The sequence below is a fragment of the Onychostoma macrolepis genome, chromosome 22, assembly GCF_012432095.1.
Source record: "Onychostoma macrolepis isolate SWU-2019 chromosome 22, ASM1243209v1, whole genome shotgun sequence".
In the NCBI taxonomy this organism is placed as follows: domain Eukaryota; kingdom Metazoa; phylum Chordata; class Actinopteri; order Cypriniformes; family Cyprinidae; genus Onychostoma; species Onychostoma macrolepis.
Window position 1 is genome coordinate 25,015,477 of NC_081176.1, and position 26,170 is coordinate 25,041,646.

General features: G+C 37.9%; 2 long non-coding RNA genes across 3 annotated transcripts; one reads left to right on the forward strand and one right to left on the reverse strand.

The window, feature by feature from the left end:
* Nucleotides 1-4,808: 4,808 nt before the first annotated feature.
* On the reverse strand, nt 4,809-7,676 carry LOC131530017 (uncharacterized). 2 transcript variants are annotated; one of them, XR_009268300.1, is made up of 5 exons: nt 7,589-7,676; nt 7,132-7,455; nt 6,566-6,697; nt 6,274-6,378; nt 4,809-5,238 (listed from the first exon to the last, which is right to left on the reverse strand). It is a non-coding gene; the product is annotated as an uncharacterized LOC131530017 (long non-coding RNA). The 2 variants fall into 2 exon arrangements; XR_009268299.1 differs by having other exon boundaries at nt 6,566-7,455.
* A 523-nt stretch (nt 7,677-8,199) lies between these two features.
* On the forward strand, nt 8,200-14,032 carry LOC131530019 (uncharacterized). The gene is made up of 3 exons (XR_009268301.1): nt 8,200-8,293; nt 13,387-13,509; nt 13,598-14,032. It is a non-coding gene; the product is annotated as an uncharacterized LOC131530019 (long non-coding RNA).
* The last annotated feature ends 12,138 nt before the right edge of the window (nt 14,033-26,170 follow it).

Sequence of the window (26,170 nt, forward strand, 5' to 3'; positions counted from 1 at the left end):
ATTTCAAGTGTAAATATTTAATAACAGCTTTAAAGCTTGTTAACTATATTCAAAGCAATATAAAACATGTTTTAAAATAAACATTTTAAAACATGGGCCTTTTTTAAAATAATGTATAAAATCAAGAATTTACTTTTATTTTATTTAATTTTTACATTTTAAAGTGATATAAGGAACAATAGCCGCTACTACATTGTTTTCCAGAGTCCAAGACCGTGGTATAATGAGCACACCCGGGCCATAAAGAGAGCAGCCAGGAAAAATGGAGCGCAGCTGGAGAAAAACAAAACTAGAGGTATTTCGTATTGCTTGGCGGGAAAATACTCTGTCCTACAGGAAAGCCTTAAAAACTGCTAGATCTGCTTACTTTACGTCTCTTTTAGAAGAAAACAAACACAACCCCAGCAGCACAGTAATAATGACTTTATGAACTACTTTACTTCCAAGATCGAAACTATTAGAGATAAAATTGTAACCATGCAGCTGTCAGCCACAGTATCACATCAGATAGTACGCTATAGATCCCCTGAGGAACAATTCCACTCATTCTCTTTTATTGGAAATGAAAAATTTTATAAACTTGTTAAATCATCTAAACCAACAACCTGCATGTTAGACCCTGTTCCATCTAAGCTCCTAAAAGAGGTGCTTCCAGAAGTAATAGATCCTCTATTGACTATTATTAATTCATCATTGTCATTAGGATATGTCCTAAAACTTTCGAACTGGCTGTTATTAAGCCTCTCATTAAAAAAACACAACTTGACCCCAAATAATTATTTAATTACAGACCACTCTCGAATCTCCTTTTCTGTCAAAGATAATAGAAAAGGTAGTATCATCACAACTATGTTCCTTCTTAGAGAAAAATGCTATATGTGAGGATTTCCAGTCAGGTTTTAGACCATATCAAAGTACCGAGACTGCTCTCATTAGAGTTACAAACGACCTGCTCTTATCATCTGATCGTGGTTGTATCTCTCTATTAGTGCTACCGGATCTTAGCACCGCGTTTGACACTATCGACCACAACATTCTTTTAAATAGACTAGAAAATTATGTTGGCATTAGAGGAAGTGCACTGGCATGGTTCAAATCGTACTTATCTGACTGCTATCAATTCGTGGCAGTAAATGAAGAGGTATCATACCAGTCACAAGTGCAGTATGGAGTACCTCAAGGCTCAGTACTAGGCCCATTACTTTTCACGCTTTACATGTTACCCTTGGGAGATATCATTAGGAAACATGGTGCTAGCTATCACTGTTATGCTGATGATACTCAGCTCTATATTTCTTCGCGACCCGATGAAACATACCAATTTGCAAAACGAATGGAATGTATAGTTGATATCAAAAAGTAGATGACTAGCAATTTCTTACTACTAAATTCTGAATTACTTATTGGACCAAAAACTTTTTGCATGTAATAACTTAGATCACTGTCTAATACTTGATGGCTGCTCTGTAAATTCTTCGTCATCAGCTAGGAACCTAGGCGTACTTTGAAGCAATCTTTCCTTCAAAAAACATGTTTCTAGCATTTGTAAAACTGCATTTGTCCATCTTAAAAATATATCTAAATTAAGACCTATGCTTTCAATGTCAAATGCAGAAACATTAATTTATGCGTTCATGAGCTCGAGGCTAGATTATTGTAATGCTTTATTGGGTGGTTGCTCTGCGCATTTAATAAACAAACTCCAGCTGGTTCAAAATGCAGCAGCTAGAGTTCTTACTAGAGCCAGGAAGTATGACCACATTAGCCCGGTTCTGTCAACACTGCACTGGCTCCCTATCAAACATTGTATACATTTTAAGATCTTGCTAATTACCTATAAGGCCCTGAATGGTTTGGCACCTCAGTATTTGAGTGAGCTCTTATCACACTATAGTCCTTCACATCCGCTGCGATCTCAAATCTCTGGCCATTTGATAATACCTAGAATATCAAAATCATTTCACTTCATTTTTCATTTCACTTTATTTATATAGCACTTTACAACTGCACCTGCAGACCAAAGTGCTGAACAATCAAGAAACAGTCATTAGAACACAGAACAGAAGACAACACACATTCAACTAACAGCAAAGACTAGCCCATACTCTCAAAGGCTAAAGACAAGTAGTAGTTTTTGACTTCAACTTTAAAAGCATTTAACGATACGACCTGTCTAAGTTCCTGAGGCAGACTATTCCAGAGCTTTGGGCCTGCAACAGCAAAGGCCTGATCCCCTTTTGACTTTAAATGAGTACGAGGGACAGTAAGCAATAACTTATTATTAGATCTTAAAGACCTAGGTGCTTGACGAACAGCGATGAGCTCAGACACGTAAGCAGGGGCCAACCCATGCAATGCTTTAAAAACACATAAAAGAGTTTTATATTTTATCCTATAGCTCACAGGTAGCCATTTGAGTGAGGCTAAAATAGGAGAGATATGATGACTTTTATTAGCACCCACTAGCAGCCTAGCTGCTGCATTCTGAACTAATAGCAAACGTGAAATAGTGGTCTGGAAGGACTCCACATACAATACATTGCAATAGTCCAGACGAGACAACACAAAGGCATTAATAACCTTCTCTAAGTCTTTTCTTGATTGAATAGGCTTTAATCGAGCAATAGACCTAATCTGGAAAAAACAACTCTTTACTACAGCATTTATCTGCTTGTCAAATTTCAGCTCTGGGTCAAACACCACACCTAAGTTTCTTATTTGGTCATGGCAATAATCAGACCATGAACCCAAATATGTGGACATATCTGAACAACCTCTGACAGAGCCAAAAAACATAATCTCAGTTTTACTCTGGTTCAACTGAAGCAGATTTTGAGACAACCAGCTCTTAACCTCCTCTAAACATGCAAAAAGCAAATTCGAGCCATTTTTCTCTCCCATTGTCATAGGTAAATAGATCTGTGTATCATCCGCATACAAATCAACTGCGGGCAGGAGATCGTTTTCCTATATCACGCCCAAACTCTGGAACAATCTAACACTGTTCAGGAAGCAGACACACTCTGTCAGTTTAAATCTAGATTAAAGACCCATCTCTTTAACTCTTTAATACACTATCGCATTTCTATAATTCAAATCCATTAAAGGATTGTTAGGCTGCATTAATTAGGTCAACCGGAACCGGGAACACTTCCCAAAACACCCGATGTACTTGTTACATCATTAGAAGAATGGCATCTACGCTAATATTAGTCTGTATCTTTCTTATTCCCGAGGTCACCGTAGCCACCCAGATCCAGTCCGTATCCAGATAAGATGGTGGATCAGCACCTAGAGATGACCTGAACGTCAGCGGAGACCAGGAAACCTAGAAGAGCCCCAGAGACTGATCCCCAGTGAAGACCCTGTCTCCTAGACGGCCATCGGGACAAGACCACAGGAACCAGATGAGTCCTTTGCACAATCTGACTCTGCTGCAGCTTAGATTTAAACTGCTGATTTTGTCTGTCCAGAGGAGAAGGACACTATTTCGACACACTATTTTCCCGTCTAAACACTGTAAAACCACCCAGCTTTATATCAAGCTGATGTAAAGCTGCTTTGTCACAATTTGCACTGTACTGGGGATAATTGAGAATTAAGTCTGAGACATTTCTAAGTTTGGGTTTTTATGAAAATGTGACATGCTGAAAGTGTGCTTGTTGGAAGTATTATTATTATTAATAATTTTAATAAGCCGATATGCCTATAAACAAATATGAATGAAATCTGAACGGAAAATTCAGGAAAAGGCTGCACGTTTCACCCTTTCAATATCTTTGCAAGTCAGAATGAAGGTGTCACTGGAAGATCTGTATTCTTGTCATGTTTCAACAATGATGTTAAACTAAAGTCAAAACACAATAGTGTATTAAATACACAATGAATGTGTGAGACAATTTAGAAAACAACACTGTTGTATGTGCAGAGATAACAATTTGTGTGTGTGTGTGTGTGTGTGTGTGTGAAGAGACGATCATGCAAACTCCAAAATGTTTCATCAAGGTGTCTTTATGAAATGTTTGGTGCATTCAGTGTCACTTCAGTTTGGTGATTATTGTAGCCTGTTGAGAGTAAGGAGGCGTTGTGGGTCTAGAGAGCCTCTAGTGGTGAAGTGTGCTGTAGGTTTTGGGTGTGACAGTGATTGACACGAGGAGGGCGAGGAAGGTGTTAATCTCTGTAACATCTGCTATATGTGCCTACAAATCAAACACAAAGTAATGAAGAGCAAATTGTCTTAAAATGATTTTTCTAAAGTTGTAAAAAGAGTAGCTACAAAGCACATTAAATAAATTATATGTAATCTCACACAGAACAGAAGTTGTGTTTCAGTATCATGTGCCTCCTCCTCCATGCAAAGCCTTTGCAATATTAAAACATGCAGAAACATTCACTTAAAAATGTTGAAAATTTGATTATATTATTATTGTTGTTGTTGTCATTGTTTTGTTTTTCCACTCACCAAGAAGTACAGAAAAGTCAAGATAGACTGATAAACACTACAGAGATCAGGTGTGAATATTGAACAATAGTGCTGACAGTTGCAGTTTATTAACTGTTGGACATTCAAAGCAATATAAACTTCAGTTTCTGTGAAGGGGCTTTACATGCATTTAAACACTCTAACTTTGACACTAAACGTGTAGATAAACAGTGCTGCTGTTTCTATTTGAATTTCAGACAACTGTGAGAACTGAGATACATACATACATAAAGGCACTGGCACTCGGTTCAAGGTTAAACCTCCTCACCAGACAAAGGTGAAGTCATTGGCTGTCAAGTGACCAACCAATGGAACAAATGTTTGGTTTTGGTGAAGCGCTTCAGTTGAGTTTGACCGCACTGTGTTGCCTGTAGTCACACCATGCAGAGGTTTGTAAAATTTTACGACTGTGTGATGCAGACTCGGAAACGTTCGAGTGATGATCCATTTGCAGCTTTATTTAAACAGGCAGCGAGCAATCATAAAACATGGAAAAACATTTCAAGATCAAACAAACAAAGAAATAACAATATACTCAGCATTGCCAGCCAAGAACAAAACTAATAAACAGGTGCTGTGTAATCAGGCTTGTGGGTGTTTTTTATAGACTTCACTGGAGTAAGAAGTGTAACCAGTGTCCCAAATACTTATGATATTACTCTGTAAAAGAGTATAGCACATGATAAGCACATGATAACATTTTATAGAGTCACAAAGGTGCTGTTTACTTGCTGAATATTTTCCACCTCAGTGAACTGAAAGAGTAACAAGAAAACAATATTAACATCCAGCTTCAGTTGATTTACACTGCCGCTCAAAGAGTCTCTTCTGCTCATCAAGGCTGTATTTATTTGATCAAAAGTACAGAAAAAAAAACAGTAATATTGTGAAATCTCATTGCAATTTCTAATATTGATTTCCTATATGAATATACTTTAAATATAATTTATTTTTGTGATGCAGTGTTGAATTTTCGGCATCATTACTCCAGTCTTCGGTGTCACATGATCCTTCAGAAATCATTCTAATATGCTGATTTATTATGAGTGTTGAAACTGTTGTGCTGCTTCATATTGTTTTTTGGAACTTGATACTTTTTTCTTTGATTCTTTGATGAATTCAAAGTTAAAAAGAGCAGCATTTGTTCAAAATAGAAATATTTTCTAACAATATAAATATTTACTATGACTTTTTATTCATTTAACACATTCCCCTAAATAAAAGTATTAATTTCTTTTAAAAAAGGAAAGAAAACAATTTACTGACCCCAAACATTTGAATAGCATTTTATATTGTAACACAAAATTTCTTTTTTAAATAAATGCTGTTCTTTTTAACTTTTTATTAATCAAAGAATCCTTAAAAAATAGTCCCCAAAAAATATGAAGCAGCACAACGGCTTCCAACATTGATTATAAATCAGCATATTAGAATGATTTCTGAAGGATCATGTGACACTGAAGACTGGAGTAATGATGCTGAAAATTCAGCTTTGACCACAGAAATAAATTATATTTTAAACTATATTAAAATAGAAAACTGTTATTTTAAATTGCAATAATATTTCACAAAATAATTTTTGATCAAATAGATACAGCCTTGATGAGCAGAAGAAACTTCCTTAAAAAAACATTAAAAATCTTACTGATCACAAACTTTTTAGCGGCAGTGTAAATGAATCTAAACAAAAAGCTACTTTATTTTGTTGTGATAACATCAAAATACTTAATAATTAAAACTTACAGTAATGACTTTTAGCAATAAATAAATAAAGATATTAATTCACTTACCTTACAATTGAAGCAATTGGTTTGGTTCTTATGGTTGATATATAACTTGTGTTTGCAGATCAGTATTATGAATATGTTTTTCCAACTGTTCTGCTTTTGCAAAAACTACGAATGAAACAGAGAATTCAGATTTAATATTTACTAACGGTTATATATATTTTTTAAATGCTACAAATATATACCAAGTAATTAAAAACTGTCACCTGTCTATGGAAAAGAGCATTGTGATATTTTTTACACTATTGTGTATTAAAATTTGATAATTTTTAGAACAATAAGAAAATTAAATCACCGATCACCACAATGATCAGAAGCCCGTTTGTCAGAGCAGATATGATAATAATAATCATCTGCCATTGTGTTTGATTCTGATCAATGAACTCCACTTCTGTGTGATTGTGACACTCAGTTAGTTGAACTGATTCTGTAAAGAAAACGTCCAGAGTTACAGTAACAACTGTTAGTCTTTACTGGAGTACAATGACTGCAGTTTAATATCTACAAAACAGGCCTCTCTGTCTGGAACAAACAGAAAGAGGGATATCTATGATAAAGTGTATAAAAATTGAAGTAATGAATAACAAATAATAAAAAGGTAAATAAACACATTGATCACCAGTGTCTTAATTACTAAACACTCTTAAAAATAAAGGTGCTTCATGATGCCATGAATAACCAAAGGTTCTTTGTGATGAAAGAAGGTTCTTCAGATTATAAAAAGTAAGAAAGAGATGGTTCTTTAAAGAGCCTTTGACTGAATGGTTCTTTGTGCAACCAAAAATGGTTCTTCTATGGCATCGCTTGAAGAACCTTTCGAAGCACCTTTATTCTTAAGACTACAGGAATAAATGAACTCACCATTGAAGTATATTCTGGTGCTGTTGCTGAGTTTTGGAGGTGTTTCTGTGTTCATACAGTAATAAACTCCTAATTCATCAACCGTCACATTATTAATAACCAGACGATGTTTAAACTGCACTGAATATTTCTTTCTGAATGATTTATTAGGGTAAAAAGGTGATTTGGGGGTTGGAAATGATCGTAGAATCACTGTTGGAGGATCTGCTGTTTTCAGTAAAATCCAATAAACCTCATTTTCATCAAGATCACAGTTTATGGTCACATTTGATCCAAAATCAGTCAGTAGATCTGCCACTGCATACTGACAACACATTAATACATCTATAAAGAAACAAATAAACAAACAAGCATCATAATTAAGATTACTTGCTTACCACTGTGAAGCATAAAATAATTCATGACCATTTGAAGTTTATAAAAAGCATCTAAATATATCAATATGTTAAAAACTCACAGAGCTGAAGTGGAATGATCTTCATGTTGTTTGTTGTGATTAAAACACTTCAGAATGAAATCTGTTTCCTTCTAAACAACAGTTAAGATGAATCTGCTGCAGCTCTGAAGCAAAGACAGGAAGATGACAAAAAAAAAAAAACTTTCCATTTCAATCAGAGGAAGTCTGTCAGGTTTGCTTCGACTACGCTGTAGACAATTTTTCAACACCAAATGCCCACCACCATCTTCACTTTATAAGGAAATGAATGTCATAGTTATCCATCTGTTTGTCAGTGAAGCAGACTGACTGAGAGAACAACATCTCCTGATTCTAGATTTGAAGATGTGAACACAAAGCTTTAGGGTTGATTCTGTCGAGAGATTCAGGAGGCCTTGAACAAACTCAGTTACAGAGTTGACATTGAGTGGAAAAAATGGCAAAGGTTAAATAAATAAAAATGTATACGTTTATTTCCTTATTCATGCATTGTGTTATTATTTATGTATCATGTATTATTAAATCACTTAAACCGTAATATAACATTTAGCAAAGCATCTCAAAGTCATTAATTCTGTATTTGACTTGAAAAGGCACGTCACCCACCTCTTGCATTTACTTTGATCACACCACAAGGTGTCACTGTGTCCTCAAAGCTTCAGCTTGGCCTACACCAGCACCCTGAGCTGACTGCTTTCTGAAGTGAAACACCCACAGTGTACAGTGGTAAGTGTTTTGAGGTCATAACATAATATTGTGCATTGAACCATGCAGAAGTAAGTCTTCACTGATCAATATCTTCCCCAATTACCATAATTTTTGTGAAAAAGAAAAGTTCTAGGTGTTTTACTGCCTCTAGTGTTCATTTCACTGGGACAATGAAATTTTCACATTTATACAGAGAGAGAGAGAGAGAAAAAAAAAATTACAAAAAACAAAACAACAACAACAAACAAACATACATCACTAGAGACATGACTAAAGATCAACTGTCAGAGTTCTGTCACTTCGGTCTAGTTTATTCGTGGTTTTGTGACAGAGCTCTGACACTCCCTTCTTGTCTTGTTTTCTGGTGAGCGCGCAGCTTCGAGTATACTCTCGTCGTCTGCGTGCGCTCTGTTTCATGTTGGAGCGTGGTGTTCGGATCCTGGCACTCCTGTCTTGTTCAGGCTCGGTTCTGTTTTCGTGTCGGGGTTCGGACACTCACGCTCCAGGTTGGTCTTGCTGTGGGAGTGTGCGGTCTCGAGTTCGCTCGGGCCATGCGCTCCTCTGTCCGTGTGTGTTTTGTTCGGCACGCGGTTCGGGTTCGGCCGCGTGCTTTTTCGTTGTCTTGTTTTGTTGCACGCAGCTCGTTTTTCAGCTGCTTGCTTTCTCTTGTTTTGTCTTGTTCTGTGTTGCACGCAGCTTGTGTTTTTTTCACTGGCTGCATGCTTTCATGTTTGTTATGTTTTGTGTGAACAAGCAGCTTATGAGTCTCCTCTTTAGCTGCGTGTTCATGTCCTGTTTTGCACATGGCTAGTGATTTTGTTTTGCTGGCCATGTGCTTGTGTTTTTGTTTTGTATGAGCACATGGCTTGGCTTGTTTTGTTCTATGTGCTGGCATGTCAATTGTCTTGACCCCACCCATCTTGTTACCTGATTATTGGTTAATTTACCCCACCTGTGTTATCTCGTTACCCTCCTCATTTGCTCCCCTTATAATCTCCTTGTGTTTGCAGTCCTGTGTGTGTTTGTCGTTGATCCTGTCCTGTCCTGTCCTGTCCTGTCCTGTCCGGTCCGGTCCGGTCTGGTCTGTTTCGTCCGTTTCGTTTCCCCTACGGAGTAGTGGTTTGTTTGTTTGTTGTAATAAAGCCCTTTTCCTCCTGCATTTGAGTCCTCGCTCTCATCCCTTCACCCTACCCTGACATCAACAGCTCTGGCCACATATTTTCACAATAAGAAGAAACATCATTAATCTACTGTACCCACAACTTGGGCATTTATGACTTTCTCTTCAATCGGTCAACCACTTTACCAATGTGATCATTGAATGAAAGAGTAGAATCAATGAGAACACCAAGATTGCAAACTTTAGTGGAGGGCATAATCAGATCACCATCCAGATCCAGCAGTTGACTAGAATGCTTAGATACAACAGCTTTAGAGTCAATCAGAATTACCTCAGTTTTATCAGAGTTAAATCTAAGGTAATTTGCCTCTGGCCAAAGCTTGAGTTCCTTGATGCAATTTGTTAATGCAGGCGGAGGAAACACTGAAGTGGAAGGTGAGCTAAAATAAATCTGAATGTCATCTGCTTAGCAGTGGAAATTAAACCCATGGTGCTTAATTATTTGTCCAATTGGTAGCATATAAATGGTGAAGAGGAGAGGGCCCAAAACAGAACCCTGAGGTACACCAGAGCTGATGAATTTGGTAGATGATCTGTGATTCTGGTATATAACAAATTGTTGCCTCCCAGTCAAATAGGAGGAAAACCAATCAAGGGCTGTGCCAGTAATTCCAATTTCTGAAAGTCGTGAAAGGAGTATCTCATGACAAACAGTGTCAAAAGCTGAGCTGAGGTCTAACAGAAGGAGAGTGCTAAGAGCACCAGAATCAGAAGCTAAAAGAAGATAATTGAGAACCTTAACCAGGGCTGTTTCCGTACTGTGTAATGGGCGAAAACCAGACTGGAAGGGCTCATAGAGGTTGTGTGCAGTTAAGAAGGTCTGTAACTGGGAGGCAACAACTTTTTCTAATATCTTAGAGAGAAAGGATAAGTTTGAAATAGGCCTATAGCTACTTAGGGAAGATGGTTTGAGACCATGCTTTTTAAGAACTGGAGTGACAGCAGCAATCTTAAGCTTAGAAGGTACAGTTCCGGATGACATTGACGTATTAATGAAATGAGTGATGGGTAGTGACAGGGCAGGCAAGCAATTCTTCAGTAAGAGGGTAGGTGCAGGATCAAGAAGACTAGTAGAGGAATTAGACAGCCTGATTATCTCATCAACCACCGTGGAGGCGATAGAGTCAAAACTAGGGAGACTATGAGCGTGGCTTAAAGAGAGAAGTTCAGTAGTGAGAGCAGAGGTAGGGTGTAGACAGGTATAAGATGTTTTACTTATTAATAAAAGTAGAGAAATAAGATGAACGGGCCGCATTAAGAGCATTCCTGTACTGCTTAATGTGTTCAGCATATGCCAAGGAGTGAACAACAAGGCCAGTTTTCTTATAAAGCCTTTCTAGCCGGCCCTTGGTTTTATTGCCCTAATCTCAGTGTTGAACCAAGGGAGCTGCGTGAGGAAGGGACCTGTCTAAATTTTAAGGGTGCAAAATGATTCAAAATAGTAGAAATACTTCAGCACTGGAAAGACTGTAGCAATCAGAAAGGGGGGAATCACTAAGTGCAGCAGAGAATGACAGAGGATCAACCAACTTCCAAGCACAATAAACAATCAGAGATTTAGCAACAGGTTTTGGAATATACAAATCACAAGAAAATTCAATCAGTTTATGATCAGAGATACCTATGTCAGAGCCTTTAGAGACAATAATGTCAATACCTGTAGAACAAACCAAGTCCAGTGTGTGGCCATGTACATGAGTTGGAAAATCAATATGTTGCTGCAGATTAAAACAATCAAGGACAGACATGAACTCAAGGGCATGAACAGTATCAGTATCAACATGAATATTGAAATCCTCTAGCAATAGCATAGCTGTAGATTGGGCAGAAGCAATTGTCAGCAATTCACACAAATCTGATAGAAACTGTATGTTCATTTTAGGAGGACGATACACCAGTATTATGAGCAATGAAGAGTGACCAGTGATTTTAAATGCCAAATATTCAAACGATGTAACCTCGTGGAAAGGAGACAGCTCAATATGAAGACTCTGGCGATAGACCACCGCCAAGCCCCCACTCCTGCCTCCGATTCGGGGCTTAGTCAAAGTACTGAAACCAGGAGGAGAGAGCAGATTAAGTTCAACAAAGTCATCAGATGCTTGCCAGGTTTCTGTGAGCATCAGCATATCACAGTTATTGTCCCGAAAAATCGTTCCTTTCCCAGTTAGAGACCGAGTGTTGAGTAGGACAAAATTACCACAATGCTGCACATTCTTGTTAAGCACAGTGTCATCTCTGGTCCTTCCTAGTTGCCTTAGTGACGATAAAGAAACTCCTCGATATATATACGTAGAGGACGACTTCCATGTACTTAATCTATGAGACCAGATAGAGGGGATTGAAGCAGGCGAAGAGAAGTTAATGTTCAGGAGTCATTTAGGTGAACGATGGATATAGCGGGGCCAACGAATAATTCCATTAGTTTTACACAGTCCATATGTGACGCGATCCAAACGGAAAAAATAACTTTTCAAATGACGCAGCTGCGCCGATGTGTAACACAATTCCATTTGAATGGAAAACAGCAGTGATAGCAGAAAAACACAAGAGGCCATCAGTCTCACAGCCAAACCGGATTTATTTGAGATAATTTTTCCATACATGACTCGGAGTACCACATTTACCACAACGATACACAGAACACACAACACTGGCACACGTTAGCCAGGCCAAACAGTGGCACGCAGGGCACAGTACGACGAGAAGGTAAAAACCCACTCACGGGTAGTGCGCAGAACGAACCCACAAAGTTTGGATTCAACAATTTATTCTCTTCCATGTCAGTCATTGACTCGTGTTCAATACACAAGAGTACCACAACGGTTAAGTGATGTCACATGGACTATTTTAACGATGTCCTTACTACCTTTCTGGGCATTGAATGCGTCAGTTGCATTGCTGTCTATGCAGGGTCAGAAAGCTCTTGGATTTCATAAAAAAAATAAAAACCTTGATTTGTGTTCTGAAGATAAACAAAGGTCTTATGGGTTTGGAACGACATGAGGGTGAGTAATTAATGACAGAATTGTCATTTTTGGGTGAACTAACCCTTTAAAAACCTGACTGAGCACCATGAAGACAGGATCTTTATCATTATGTCCATATAATACATTGTCCAATACAAGCCAACAATGATATAATACATACAAGTCAAAATGCTTTTTCATTTCTCATTTTGTTTCTCTCTTTCAGTTTATGAAATGAGGGTGTGAATGAGGGTGTAACTGGATGATATGCATTCATGTTGTTCTCAAGAAATGACAGTGTATTAATGACAGCAGGAATGTAGACAGTTGATGTACAGGGATTACAGCACGTGTATGTCTGTCACTGTGTGTGTCTCTGTTTTGTGGACAAACTTGTACCCAGAAGTGAGTTAAATCCAACAAATCCAACTTTTAGGGACAATCAGGGAAATCCTTGTTTGTATTATTGACAATAAGGTCAATAAACTTTTCTCTTGTTCCTGTTAGGGTTAAGTTATATAACTATTATTGGGGGGAATATAAGTACAGTCAGATATTAAACGTGTGTGTGTGTGTGGTCCTGATATTCCCTCTGGAGACCAAATGTCCCTGCAAGAATAGTAAAACCAGTAAATGTTGTCCTTGTGGAGACATTTTTGGTCCCAATGAGGAAACAATCTTATAAATCATAAAGAATTAAGCTTTTTGAAAATCTAAAAATGCCAGTAGTGTGTGACGGGTAAGGTTAGGTGTAGGGTTAGGGTAAGGGGATAGAAAATACAGTTTGTGTATAAAAACATTACATCTATGAAATGTCCCCATAAAACACAGAAACCCAATGTGTTTGTGTGTGTGTGTGTGTGTGTGTGTGTGTGTGTGTGTGAGTGTGCGCAAGTAAAAAAGGGAGGTGCTATGATTAGTTTCTCTCTAAACACCTACTCATCTGATCTGACAACATTTAGAAAGTTACTGCTCCCGTCAGTCCAGTCCAGTGTGACATTCGGAGAGAGATTTTTCTGGATGTCTGGAGCCCAGATATGAAGAGAAAAAAAAGAAGAAAAAAAAGAAAAGAAATCTCAACACAGGTAATTATTGTTAAAAAAATAATAATAATAATAATAAGTTGTCTTGTTTTCAATTCTCTGTCTTTAATTTGTTTTAATTTCTTTGCAGCTCTTGAATGAGGATGTTGCTGGAAGCTCTGTGTTTGTCCTGCTCTTACAGTGATGATAAACTGAATTCAAGCTTGACTGCACTGAGACCCAATTAGAAGAGCAGGAATATATAATACATCATTCAGAGAAATGATTAACTTGAGGATCATGATCCTGAATACTGCGTTTCCCAGAGGAGTCGACAAAAGGAAGCTTCACTGCAGTATTCATGTGAGTTTTGTTTGTGTGTTTAAATGAGTGTTTGTTTCATTTTTTGTTTTGCTTATTTTTGTGCTGGTCTGATGTTGGTCTGGTTTTGGTGGTCTTTCTTGTGATTCTGACTGACCAAGCAAGTCGTTTGCCTAATTTCAGCCATAATTGACATTTATTATATACTCAGTGTTCAGTATATTTGGATGTTGAGTGCATTTTGATTTGTCTGTGTGCACATAATAATAATAATAATAATTGTTGTTGTTGTTGTTTTGTTCACTATCATTATGAGGCTTTTTTTTTTTTTTTTAATTAGGTGTGAAAAAATAATGCAGCTTTTACATTTTAAATCTAAAACAGATGTTATTTGTCTGACTGATATGGTTAGTTGAATTCTCTGAATCAGAACAAGTTGAATAAAAGACCAGCTCTGCATTTTGTTGCGCCGTTTATGATTTACAGAGTGCTGGAGTTATAACAACAGCAAAAAAATTAAAATAAAATAAATAAACATGTACAACAATAATTAATGATAAAGATTCAGTAAATTATCAATAACCATAAAGCCATCAAGAGTAAACATTTGCTGAAAACCGTGTAAACATCAAATTCTCTCTCAGGAGTTTTAAATGAATGGTAGTAACTTTGGGAAAGAATAACTATAATATACTATTATAGTATAATCTATTATAATAATCTATTATAATATAACTATAATAGTGAGTCGATCATGTCACGTGTTTGCTGGTGACGTCACTTTCTTCGACGTCATCGAGGTGCGCATTGCAAATTGATACGGAAGTGTTACAGTACTTTTTGTTTGAAAAAAGTACTATTTTACCTTTATATCAGACATATTTATAAGTTATATAATTTAATATATCATATGAATAATAAATGGGCATCATGATCTTCAGGTATGTTTGCTGGACTCGATGGAAACGATGTTTTGACAAAGATGAGTCGTAGTTTCTCAGTAATGTGCTTGTGTTCGGCCTGGTTTGTTTTGATCTTCAGCTGCTTTATTTAAAACAAGCATTAACAGGAAAGTCATTAATACATCAAACAGAGTAATTCATGTCTAAAGGGGATATCAAATAACTGTATTTATGTATGTAACATTTTATTTGAAATTAGTGTTAGCTTTTGTATTGACAGTTGTTTGTGCAGTTTGTTTTAGTTGATAATAGTCTCGCAGTGCATTGAAGATAACGTTTTGAGTGAAGATGCCTGCTTTACTGAACTGTAACATATTTAGACATGAGTTTAGTATGTACAGGAAGATGATGCCACCTCAATATTATATTAAGGGGATGAATCAAAACATTTGCTAATTTATTTTTGCCCCAGTTCTGAGGGAGAATCACCCCAAGTGTCTCAATATAACTTCACGCTTCAAATAAAAACTATATTACTATTTTACACTCTTTCTAGATCTAAATTAATTAATCTGTCTGCCTATCCCTCATATAAAATAGCATACTCTTGATAATTCACTGATCATTACTATCCAGTGACAAAGATAAGGGAGTCATTGTCTGACATTAGTGTTGCTGTAATGCTCTGCTGGCTGAGATTAAGAAATGTGTTTTCTGTTTCTGCAGCTGTTGCTTCATCTGTGTTTTGCAGTGCTGGTGAATAAAGGTGAGCAAGAAGCAAACTACTTGAAAGGTTAATTCATGCTGCTTGTATAAACTATATTTACAGTTTGTATCATTTCAGTATCTCTTCAGGTGACAGTAGAGGCTGTTTTTGGTGGTTCTGTTGTCCTGCCGTGTTCTTCAACTCAACATGATCATGAACTTCAAGACATTGATGTGCACTGGAGACAGAATGGCAGCATATATGTTTATGATATAACTGAAGGAAAAGATTCAATGGCAGAACAGGATCAGCGGTTCAAGAACAGAACTGAAACTTTCCCTGATGAGTATCTGAGAGGAAACTTCTCACTTAAACTCATCAATCTTCAACACACTGATGCAGGACAATACACCTGTCTCATCTCACACTCATCTGAACATGAGACTGTGGAGCTGATCATCAAAAGTGTGTGAAACGGGTTGATTAATATTTTATGTTTTTAATTACATTTATTGAATAAAATATGTCTGAATAAGTGTTTGACCAACTATATATGTTCCAGTCTGAATGCTGCTGTATATAAATGTTAAACAGTTCTGTTGTGTTTATCATAATGTAGTAATGTTGTTTGTTCTTTGCTGTTTTGTTGCAGAATCAACTGAAAAAGGAAACAAAACCAATGATCAAGAAAAACCAAACCAAGCAGAAACGGTACGAAATGTAGTTATTGTAGTATCTGTATTAGTATTATTAGTAGTACTAATAGTTATTATTATATTTTACTTGAGAAAAAAAAGAGCTCAAGCTCCCTTATTCTCATCAGACAGGATTGAAGAACAAACAACAGTGACATAAACAGGTCTAAAAGTTTCACTTTACACTTTCTCTGACAGAAAAGTTACATTAATTCGAATCGTTACATCTTTCATTGGTTTCTTCTGGTGTATGAACCAGCTGCTGTACAAGACAGTGTTTTGATCTTTTATTTTATTGCGACATGCACTGGTTTGTTTTTATTATATAACAGAATAATATCTTGAAAAACTGAGATCTTGAAACTCTTTTTATAGTTCAGTGACTGAATCGATCAGTATGTTGCTGCCTTAACATTTCTGTACAACAAGTGCTCTTTCTGGTTGTGTTTGCCAGAATGTATTTTGTATTCTTTCTGTATTATATTATATTTGTTAAACTGTTGCCGCACATCATGTAAAGTGCAGAAGATAAAACAGATAAACACGTTGCTCAGGTTTGAGATGTTGACTGATGTCAGAAGAGCTCAATATGATGTATTTATTCACAACCTTGAATGAATTTGCTTCATATGCACGATTCCAGTTTGATGAGGTTCTGGCTACAAGTTATAATATGCCTTTTCATGTAAATGCATGAGATTCATGAGAGTGTGAAAATACACTTTTGCCTTTAGATCTCTACTGCGATATTCTCAGGTGCTTTCAAAGCTGAAGAAACTTGTATTCATTGTATGTGGATGATCTCTGTGTTCAAGACTCAAATTGTGCAGTTGAAATAATGCATCTGTTGTGTTCACATTTTCATATTTCTAAAATATATCAATTATTGTAGAGCATATCAGATTTATTTGATGTAATCATAAATAAAATGCACATTTGGATGAGGTTCTTAATCAATGTCTCAAAAACTACTTCCTCACAGATGCTGAATGTACAGTTTCAGCAGATGAAATACTTTTGAGTCAAAGTATAAATCTTAATGCTTTAAACTGAAGTCTTGAATTTGCTGTTTTTGCTACTTTTTTATAAGTCCATGTAGTTTCTCATTTGATCTACACACTACAAACTAGTGGCATTGCTGAAGCCATTGATGATTTTAAACAAAACACATTTCCAGGAGTAGATTAACAGTCTATCTTTGTAATTTTACAGATTTTAGGCTAAATAATCTTTGCCTTTTGCAAGTTTTCATACAAAGCATTATGAAAGCTCTCTTCTCCTACTCTTACTAAAGGTGTCATTGTGTTGCTCCCAAACTCATTTAGTCTTCATCACAATTACAAGTCTTAGTTTTTAGCGTCTTAAGGATGTACAATACGCTATATGCCAGTCCATGTTTGTTGGGTAGGTGTATTGAGATCATGTTGTGAACATTACACGGAATTCTGTGAGATCATGTTGTGTATTTCATATATTATTAGATTAATGTCGGATGTTTTGGGTTACTCCAGGGGTGTCCGATCCTGTTCCTGGAGGGCCACTGTACAGCAAAGTGTAGCACCAACCCAACTTAAACTAACCTGAACCAACTAATCAAGGTCTTCCTTGGCACTAATGTAAAGGCAGGAGTGTTCAGGTAAGTTGGAGCTGAACTCTGCAGTACACCGGCCCTCCAGGACCGAGTTTGGACACCTCTGAATTACTCAACAAAAGCTCTCCTCATTTCATGCATCAGATTTTGTAGAGACAAACTGAGCAAAACTCCCTATTAAAGGCCAGGGTGTTTAAAGAGAGCATCCTCCAGGAGTTAAACAGGACAGATGTGACAAATTGTCATGAACTTGTACATGGTGCCAATAAGGGTCAGAGCAGTATACTTAAAATTATGGTGGACATACTAGAATTTTGCGTTTGTTTTTTAATCAAGGGTGTCATCATTTCTGCAGCTCTTCATTTAAACAAAAATGGTTTACTTATTTACTTATTTTACATATGTTAATGACATTTTCTAATTTTTTATTAAATATATTAAGAAATGTTAATTTAGCCATCTTTACATTAAACATATTAGTGACCTTTAAGAAAAACAATATTTTGTATTTGTTCAGATGGAGCTATGTTGAGTACTGTAAACCACGTGGAATTGATATTAAAGATATAGATTGTACTGGTACTTCAAGTTCATAAGATCAGAGATCACTACCTCATCTTGTGCTCACTGTGTGTATGAGATTAGTCATATCGTCATTGACTTAGTAGTATCTTAGTATCTGTTATTCCAATCACTGAAGACAGAAACTTGTTTGATTTCTCTGAACTGCTTTGCCTGTCTATAAATACAGATGAACTCTGGGCTGTTAGGAGAGGTGGAGGTGTAGCTGCTCTATTTAAAGATGTTTATCAATACAAGCAAGTGTCATTTGGTCAGTACTTGTCTTTTGAATATCTAGGTATTGTGCTGAAAGGTGCTCCACGCATTCTGTTTATCATTATTTACAGGCCTCCAAAATACTCTCCAGACTTTGTTGAAGAATTCACAGAACTGTTATCAATGATTTCCTCAGAGTTTGGCTGTCTTGCCATTGCAGGGGATTTTAATAGTCACATAGATAATGCAGAAATTAAAACTACAAAAGAAATTATAACTGTTTTAAACACTTTTGACCTGATTCAGCATGTGCATGGACCCACACACGATCGTGGACACTCTCTAGATTTACTGATCAGTAGAGGTCTAAAGATGTCATCCATTGTTACTAAGGATGTAGCACTATCTGATCACTTCTGTATTTTCTTTGATATATTGATCTCTGTTACCACTGAAACTAGATCTGTCTCTGTCAGAAAGACATGCATTAATGAGAACACTAGTGCGCTATTTATGAAGGCTATATCTTTAACACAACCTGATCTCACAGAATTCCGTGTAATGTTCACGGACTTAATTAACCTCCGAATCTGTGGCGGCATCACGGAATTGCCGAAAATTCCGTGATGGGCTCACAGAAGGCATCAGCCGTGGTCCATGAATGAATGAATGAATGAATGAATGAGGCATTTATATAGCGCTTTAATGTGTATTGCAATACACCCAAAGCGCTTTACAATCATGTGGGGGGTCTCTCCTCAACCACCACCAGTGTGCAGCATCCACTTGGATGATGCGACGGCAGCCACAGGACAACGGCGCCAGTGCGCTCACCACACACCAGCTACAGGTGGAGAGGAGAGAGAGTCATAGAGCCAATCAAGTGGATGCACGGATTCACTGGTTCAACGTAAAAAGACTGACTCCGATGCAGTTATACTTTCACTGGAGTACCTGACCCCACCCCTTCCCTAAACCTACCCAGTTCTGAACAATAATGATGACGATAAATTTCCCAGTATCGCGTCGGCATATTGATGCTAAGGGTTTCCGTGCGTGGAGCACGGCTGATGCCTGTCACTGACTTACATTGGTATCACTTCTGTGAGCCCATCACGGATTTTTTTCTGTGAGCCTATCACGGAATTTTCGGCGATTCCGTGATGCCACCACAGATTCGGAGGTTAATTAAGTCCGTGAACATTACACGGAATTCTGTGAGATCATGTTGCTTTAACACCAAGCATTTCTGCAGACTCTGTTGATCTTCTCCTGGATTCATTTAACTCAAAAGTTAAGAATGTTATTGATGATATTGCTCCGGTAAAGGTCAGCAAAAAGACTGGCAGACAAAAATCATCTTGGAGAAAATCAACAGCAGTTCAGAGTATTAAAAAACAATGCAGAAAAGCTGAGCCGATGTGGCGGAAGATGAAACTCGAAATTCACTATAGCATCTATAAAGACAGCCTTCATGCTTTCAGTGTGGAACTAGCCACAGCCAGACAGACCTTCTTCTCAAACCTTATAAACAGTAACTTAAACAACACTCGCACTCTTTTTGCTACTGTTGAGAGACTGACAAACCCCCCAAGTCATATTCTCAGTGAAATGCCTTCCGACAGCAAATGCAATGAATTTGCTTCCTCCTTTTCTGAGAAGATCAATAATATCAGAAAGGAGATTGGCACATCCTCAAGTTATGCAGAGCTCACACAGATTCGACCGCAATTTCAAAAAGAAGTGACTATGTCTGTTTTTGAAGCAATTGATAGCAAAATTTTGGAAGAATTAGTATAGCACCTTAAATCGTCAACCTGCTATCTTGACACACTTCCCACATCTTTTTTTCAAAAGTGTGCTTAACTGTTTAGAAGCAGATCTCTTAGATGTGGTGAACGCCTCACTTCTTTCTAGGACGTTTCCAAACTCCCTGAAAACTGCAATTATTAAGCCCCTTCTGAAAAATTGCAATCTTGATAACACAATGTTGAGCAAATATAGACCAATATCAAATCTTCCGTTCATAGGTAAGATTATTGAAAAGGTAGTTTTTAATCAGCTGAACAACTACTTAAACTCAAATGAATACCTGGACAATTTTCAATCTGGTTTCCGAGCGCATCACAGCACAGAGACAGCACTCATTAAGATAATAAATGATATTCGCTTTAATTCTGGATCTGGCAAAATATTAGTGCTGGTACTACTTGATCTTAGTGCTGCGTTTGACACTGTTGATCATAACATACTTCTAGAGAGACTGGAAAACTGGTTCAGGCTTTCTGGGATGGTACTCAAATGGTTCAGGTCATACTTAGAAAGGAGAGGTTATTATGTGAGTATAGGAGAGCATAAGTCTAAGCTGATGTCCATGTCATGCGGAGTCCCACAAGGCTCAATTCTCGCTCTTGTTTAGCCTGTATATGCTCCCACTAAGTCAAATAATGAGAAAGAACCAAATTGCCTATCAAAGCTATGCTGATGATACCCAGATTTACCTAGCCTTATCTCCAAATGACTACAGCCCCATTAGCCGTGTTTCCACTGTCGGGCCAAAAGCGGGCGTGCTAGTGCGTGCCAGGGCCAGTCGCGTTTCCACTGTCACTTCCGGGGCTTGATCGTGCCTCGTCGGTGCTTCCTCAGGGCCAACGGCCGGGGTTTTCTGGCCCGACGAAAACCTTGGGCCAAAGCGGGCCAACTGGAGCTAGAGGAGTGGTTATGAACAAAGCCGGAGTTTCTCCGTGTCTTGACAGCATCAGCGCTGCAGATAATTTCATAAAGTTAACAGCTATAACACCAGCATTAAAGACTTTTAAAATAATTTTAGCTCAAAACTCTGTTTTGATTATGATAAAGATATTTTATTTTGACTCACTTTCAGACAGCAGCCAGTGTTTGAAATAACTTGATCCGATGTGGATTATGATCACCATACAAGGCAGAAATATTTATAAGCCATGCAAAAGACTATGCATGCTAGCCATTAACATTACCATATTAAACATGGTAAATACCACCGCTTGAAGAAATCAGACGTCAGCTTCTCATTCTCTATAACAATCGTGTATTTATTTAGTAACATATTTTGCGTGACGTTGTTCCAGAGAGGCGTGTAAAGGGCGGGTTTTAGTGAAGCACAGCGGAGCTTCTGGCCCGACGGTGGAAACGCATCGTGATTTTAAGCTCGGTGCTACAGGTCTGAGGCTATTAGCCCCGCCCGGTCCATTTAAAGCACTGGCCCGACAGTGGAAAAGCGGTTATTGACTCCCTCATGACTGCCAATGCATTGATGAAATTAACAGTTGGATGTGCCAGATCTTTCTTCAGTTAAACAAGGAGAAAACTGAAGTCATTGTGTCACAGGTCGGGGTGGGCGCGTAAACGACCGGCCGTCACCCCTGACTTGCACACCACCGTGAGGAGCTGCACCACAGGACACAACAGGCGAGACAAATGTAAGTATAAAAAAAACCCTCTTTATTCACTTTAAAACATTTCTTTAAAATGATTACTGTAGTGGCTTCAACGTTCTCTTCACCAGGATCTGGAGGAAAGAAGTGCCCATGCTTCACAGCTTAAGCAGACTTCTTCACCGAACTCACAGCTTTATCAGGCCCTTCACTGGACTCTCAGAGCTTTAGCAGGCTCTTCACTGGACTCTCAGAGCTTTAGCAGGCTCTTCACTGGACTCTCAGACAGAGAGAAGGGTACATCTACCTCACAGCTTTAGCAGGCTCTTCACTGGACTCTCACAGCTTTAGCAGGCTCTTCACTGGACTCAGACAGAGAGAAGGGTACATCTACCTCACAACTTTAGCAGGCTCTTCACTGCTTTTAGCATTTTCTGCAACTGGATTCAAACAGAAAAAGAGGAGTATTTTCAACCGCATCGGCAGGCTTTCACAGCTTTTAGCGGCTTCGGTTACTGAATGTAAACAAAGAAAAAGATGAGTGCGTTCGCTAGAACCACCACTGCCTTCCGCAATTCGATCCCACACTCGTGTTTCACTTCAACCCACAGAGGTAATCACACGTGAATATAAAGCACTGCAAATCTCACAACTCACAGAGAAGGCGCAGGCATGGGGTCTCGTCCCCCACTCGCTGATGTGAAGCTAGATGGAAAGCAGCTGTGAAGCACAAGTCACTCAATGCAGTTATAAATCCTCCGCGAAAGTTCCAATCATCATACGATTCCATGCGATTCACGGTCTATCTCACCCCAGATGCTGACCTCACTTCAGTTCCTCACTTTCTCCTTTGGCCCATCCTTCTCCTTGCCCGGATCCAAATCTCTCTCTTCTTCTCCCACCCGAATACTCAACCACCTCCGAACCCTCTCTCCCCGCACTCTCCTTGAACTCAATCGCAATGCCCTCTTATACTCCCCTACTGCAGCACGCGTCCCAATCACCACTCTAATCCTCTCGCTCCCGCACCTGATCGCAATTCCAGTCGTTAATTCCGTCATTTGCCCATACACCTGGAACCTGCAGCCTCCTCGGTCCCCCACTGAAAGTGTCCCCTGCGGAAACTCGAGCTCCATTTCCAGCTCCTGCCTGTACGCGATTTGTCACCCGTGACAATAGCATTTGGAAATAAAGATGTGAGAAACAAAGAAGTTCTCAAGGTGAATGCATACCTTGACTCTAGGTGTCAAACAACTAAAAATCAAGTCAAAAATCTTGGGGTGATTCTGGAGACAGACCTTAGTTTTAGTAGTCATGTCAAAGCAGTAAATAAATCAGTATACTATCATCTCAAAACAACCCATTCTCACTCCCAAGGCGTCAAAAACTGAAGCATGGTCAAACGCCTTTCGCGTCACTATGAAGACGCCAAAAGTGCCCCTAGGCGTCAGTATATGACAAAATAGGAGCTCCATTGCTTTCAATTGCTTGCTTTATGCATCAGGTCAAGACGCTTATGGAAAATGACAACACGTTGTTTTCAGTTGTTTGTCTTAGTTTAATGGTTTGCATGCATTTGTAAAAAAATAGAAATAATTTTATATAAATGTATACTTTTATTGGAGCACCTAACCCCACCACTACCCACTTTTGAACAATATAAAACACGTAACAGGCAAATATAAGTGCAGTCACATGTATTTATTGCAAAAACTGACCATAAACAAGCAGTATAAAAGCATTACAAACAAGTCGTGTTGCATTCCAAGTCTTCTGAAGCCATACGAAGTCTTTATGAGAAGAAGAGAGCAAAATATAAGGTTTTAATCTCTGAAAATGATCCCGCTCTGTTCTCATTCAAAAGCATACTCCCGTCCCGCAGCATGACGCAATTGGTCACGAGACACACAAGAGCCAATAGCATTTCACAACCAAGACTGACGTAAAGCTTCTTCTGGCGGCATTTTTTGAATTTGTGCACAAACTTCAGCATACAGGATGAGCTTAACGGCGGACGGAGGCGGCGATCGGTCTATTCTTCTCACACATTAAATGTTTCGCCTCGGAAGACTTGGAATATTAATATTTTTTGAATGAATTATGACGGTAGTTGTATCTGCAAGTTATATCTTGAGTTTTATTGACAAATGGTAGGTTTAGGGACAGGGGTTGGGTTGGGTTATATGCTCATAAATGTGTAAATAATGTAATATAAATAAAACTGTTGTGGCTGTTTACATTGAAAAATCACACCCCAACATATATGCAATAATGTCAATGTTATTACCCAATATATAATTTAATTATGACGATAAAATTCACATTTTGGCGTTGGCATATTGACGCTAAAGGTTTCCTATTTAAAGTAACTGAGGACCCTGCAAGTCGAAAAATGACGCTAAGGGGTACCTACCTGGAGCATCAAAAAGCGACGCCAAGTGGTCCTGACCAAGCTTCAATATGTGACGAGTTGGGTGTGAGAATGGGTTGCTCAAAAACATTGCAAGAATTAGATGTTTTGTTTCCAGTCAAGACTTGGAGAAACTTGTTCATGCCTTTATCACCAGCAGGGTGGACTATTGTAATGGTCTCCTTCCAAAGAAGACCATTAGACAGCTGCAGCTCATCCAGAACGCTGCTGCCAGGATTCTGACTAGAACCAGAAAATCTGAGCATATCACTCCAGTCCTCAGGTCCTTACACTGGCTTCCAGTTACATTTAAGATTGATTTTAAAGTATTTTTACTCGTTTATAAATCACTCAATGGCCTAGGACCTAAATACATTGCAGATATGCTCACAGAATATAAACCTAACAGACCACTCAGATCATTAGGATCGAGTCAGTTAGAAACACCAAGGGTTCACACAAAACAAGGGGAGTCTGCTTTTAGCTATTATGCCGCCCGCAGTTGGAACCAGCTTCCAGAAGAGATCAGATGTGCTAAAACATTAGCCACATTTAAATCCAGACTCAAAACTCATCTGTTTAGATGTGCATTTGTTGAATGAGCACTGTGCTACGTACAAACTAATTGCACTGTATTTTATGTATAATCATTTTCTGTTCTTAACTGTTTTAAATTCATTTTAAATACATTTTTATATAATTTCCTTGCTTTTACTATTTTTTTTAATTCCTTGTTTTTATTGTTGTGATTATTTTTGAATGACTATTTCACTTCCTTTTATGTAAAGCACTTTGAATTACCACTGTGTATGAAATATGCTGTATAAATAAACTTGCCTTGCCTTGTCTAACCTTGAGCTCAAGGTGGATTTGTTTTGACACAGTACATGCATAAATACATTGAGTCGCTGCCGTGTATTTGTGTTCATAAGGATATTTACAGTGGGGTTACCATTTGCCTGATTTTTCTGAATTAAAATCAAAATACACTTCTGTAAATGCCTTAACAAAATGAAACCTGGCTTCATCTAATGTTCATATTTCTGTTCTGGAAATATATGCAAATATTTAATTAGATAACTCCTCATTTCCATATTTAAACATAACATTTCAGAAAACTTGTAATGCAATGTTTGCTGTGTTGTTTGTTTTCTTAGTTTAATCAATCAATCAATCAATGTTTTACCTTAAAGAGGCTGATTAATTGGCAGCACTTATGCTGCTGGTTTCTTCATGTTGTGTTTGCATTGTTAAATGTATTTAGTTGTACTTATATATCATTTTCTGTTTGTTAATATTAAAACTGCTTATCATTTACCAAATCTGATTGTTTAATTTCCTATAACACATCATTCAGTTACGTCAGTGTACACTAGGCTCTTTTGATTTGAGTCAGTCTCTGGAGTTTCTTGATGGCTCAGTCCCATCTGTATCTCAGCAGCAAAATTTGGTAGGGAAATGGCTTCGGGATCTTTTGACTCGTGGCAGTGTTTATATCTCCAGCATCCTGGAGCCGAGTGTCATCACAGTAACTCCATGCCTTAGTGATAAAACTTCAAACATCAGCTGACACGCAAACTAAACACGTATCTATGTATTGAGAACCAGTCTGATCACTATCAGAACAGGCTTTAGTGTCATTATGTCCACATAATACAGAAACCCAATACAATTATATAATACAAACAATACAAAATGCTCTGCTTTTGAATTCCAGGTATTTGTTGGATGAATAATATGTCAAACTAAAGACAAATTAACATGAGAACAATAAAAAGGAATAGATATACAACAAATGTGTACCAAAAAGATTTGATTCAACCAAGGAAACACACAAAACAACAGCTATATGCCGATATGACTATAAACTAACCTGAATGAAATTTGAATGGCAAATTTATGAGCAGGC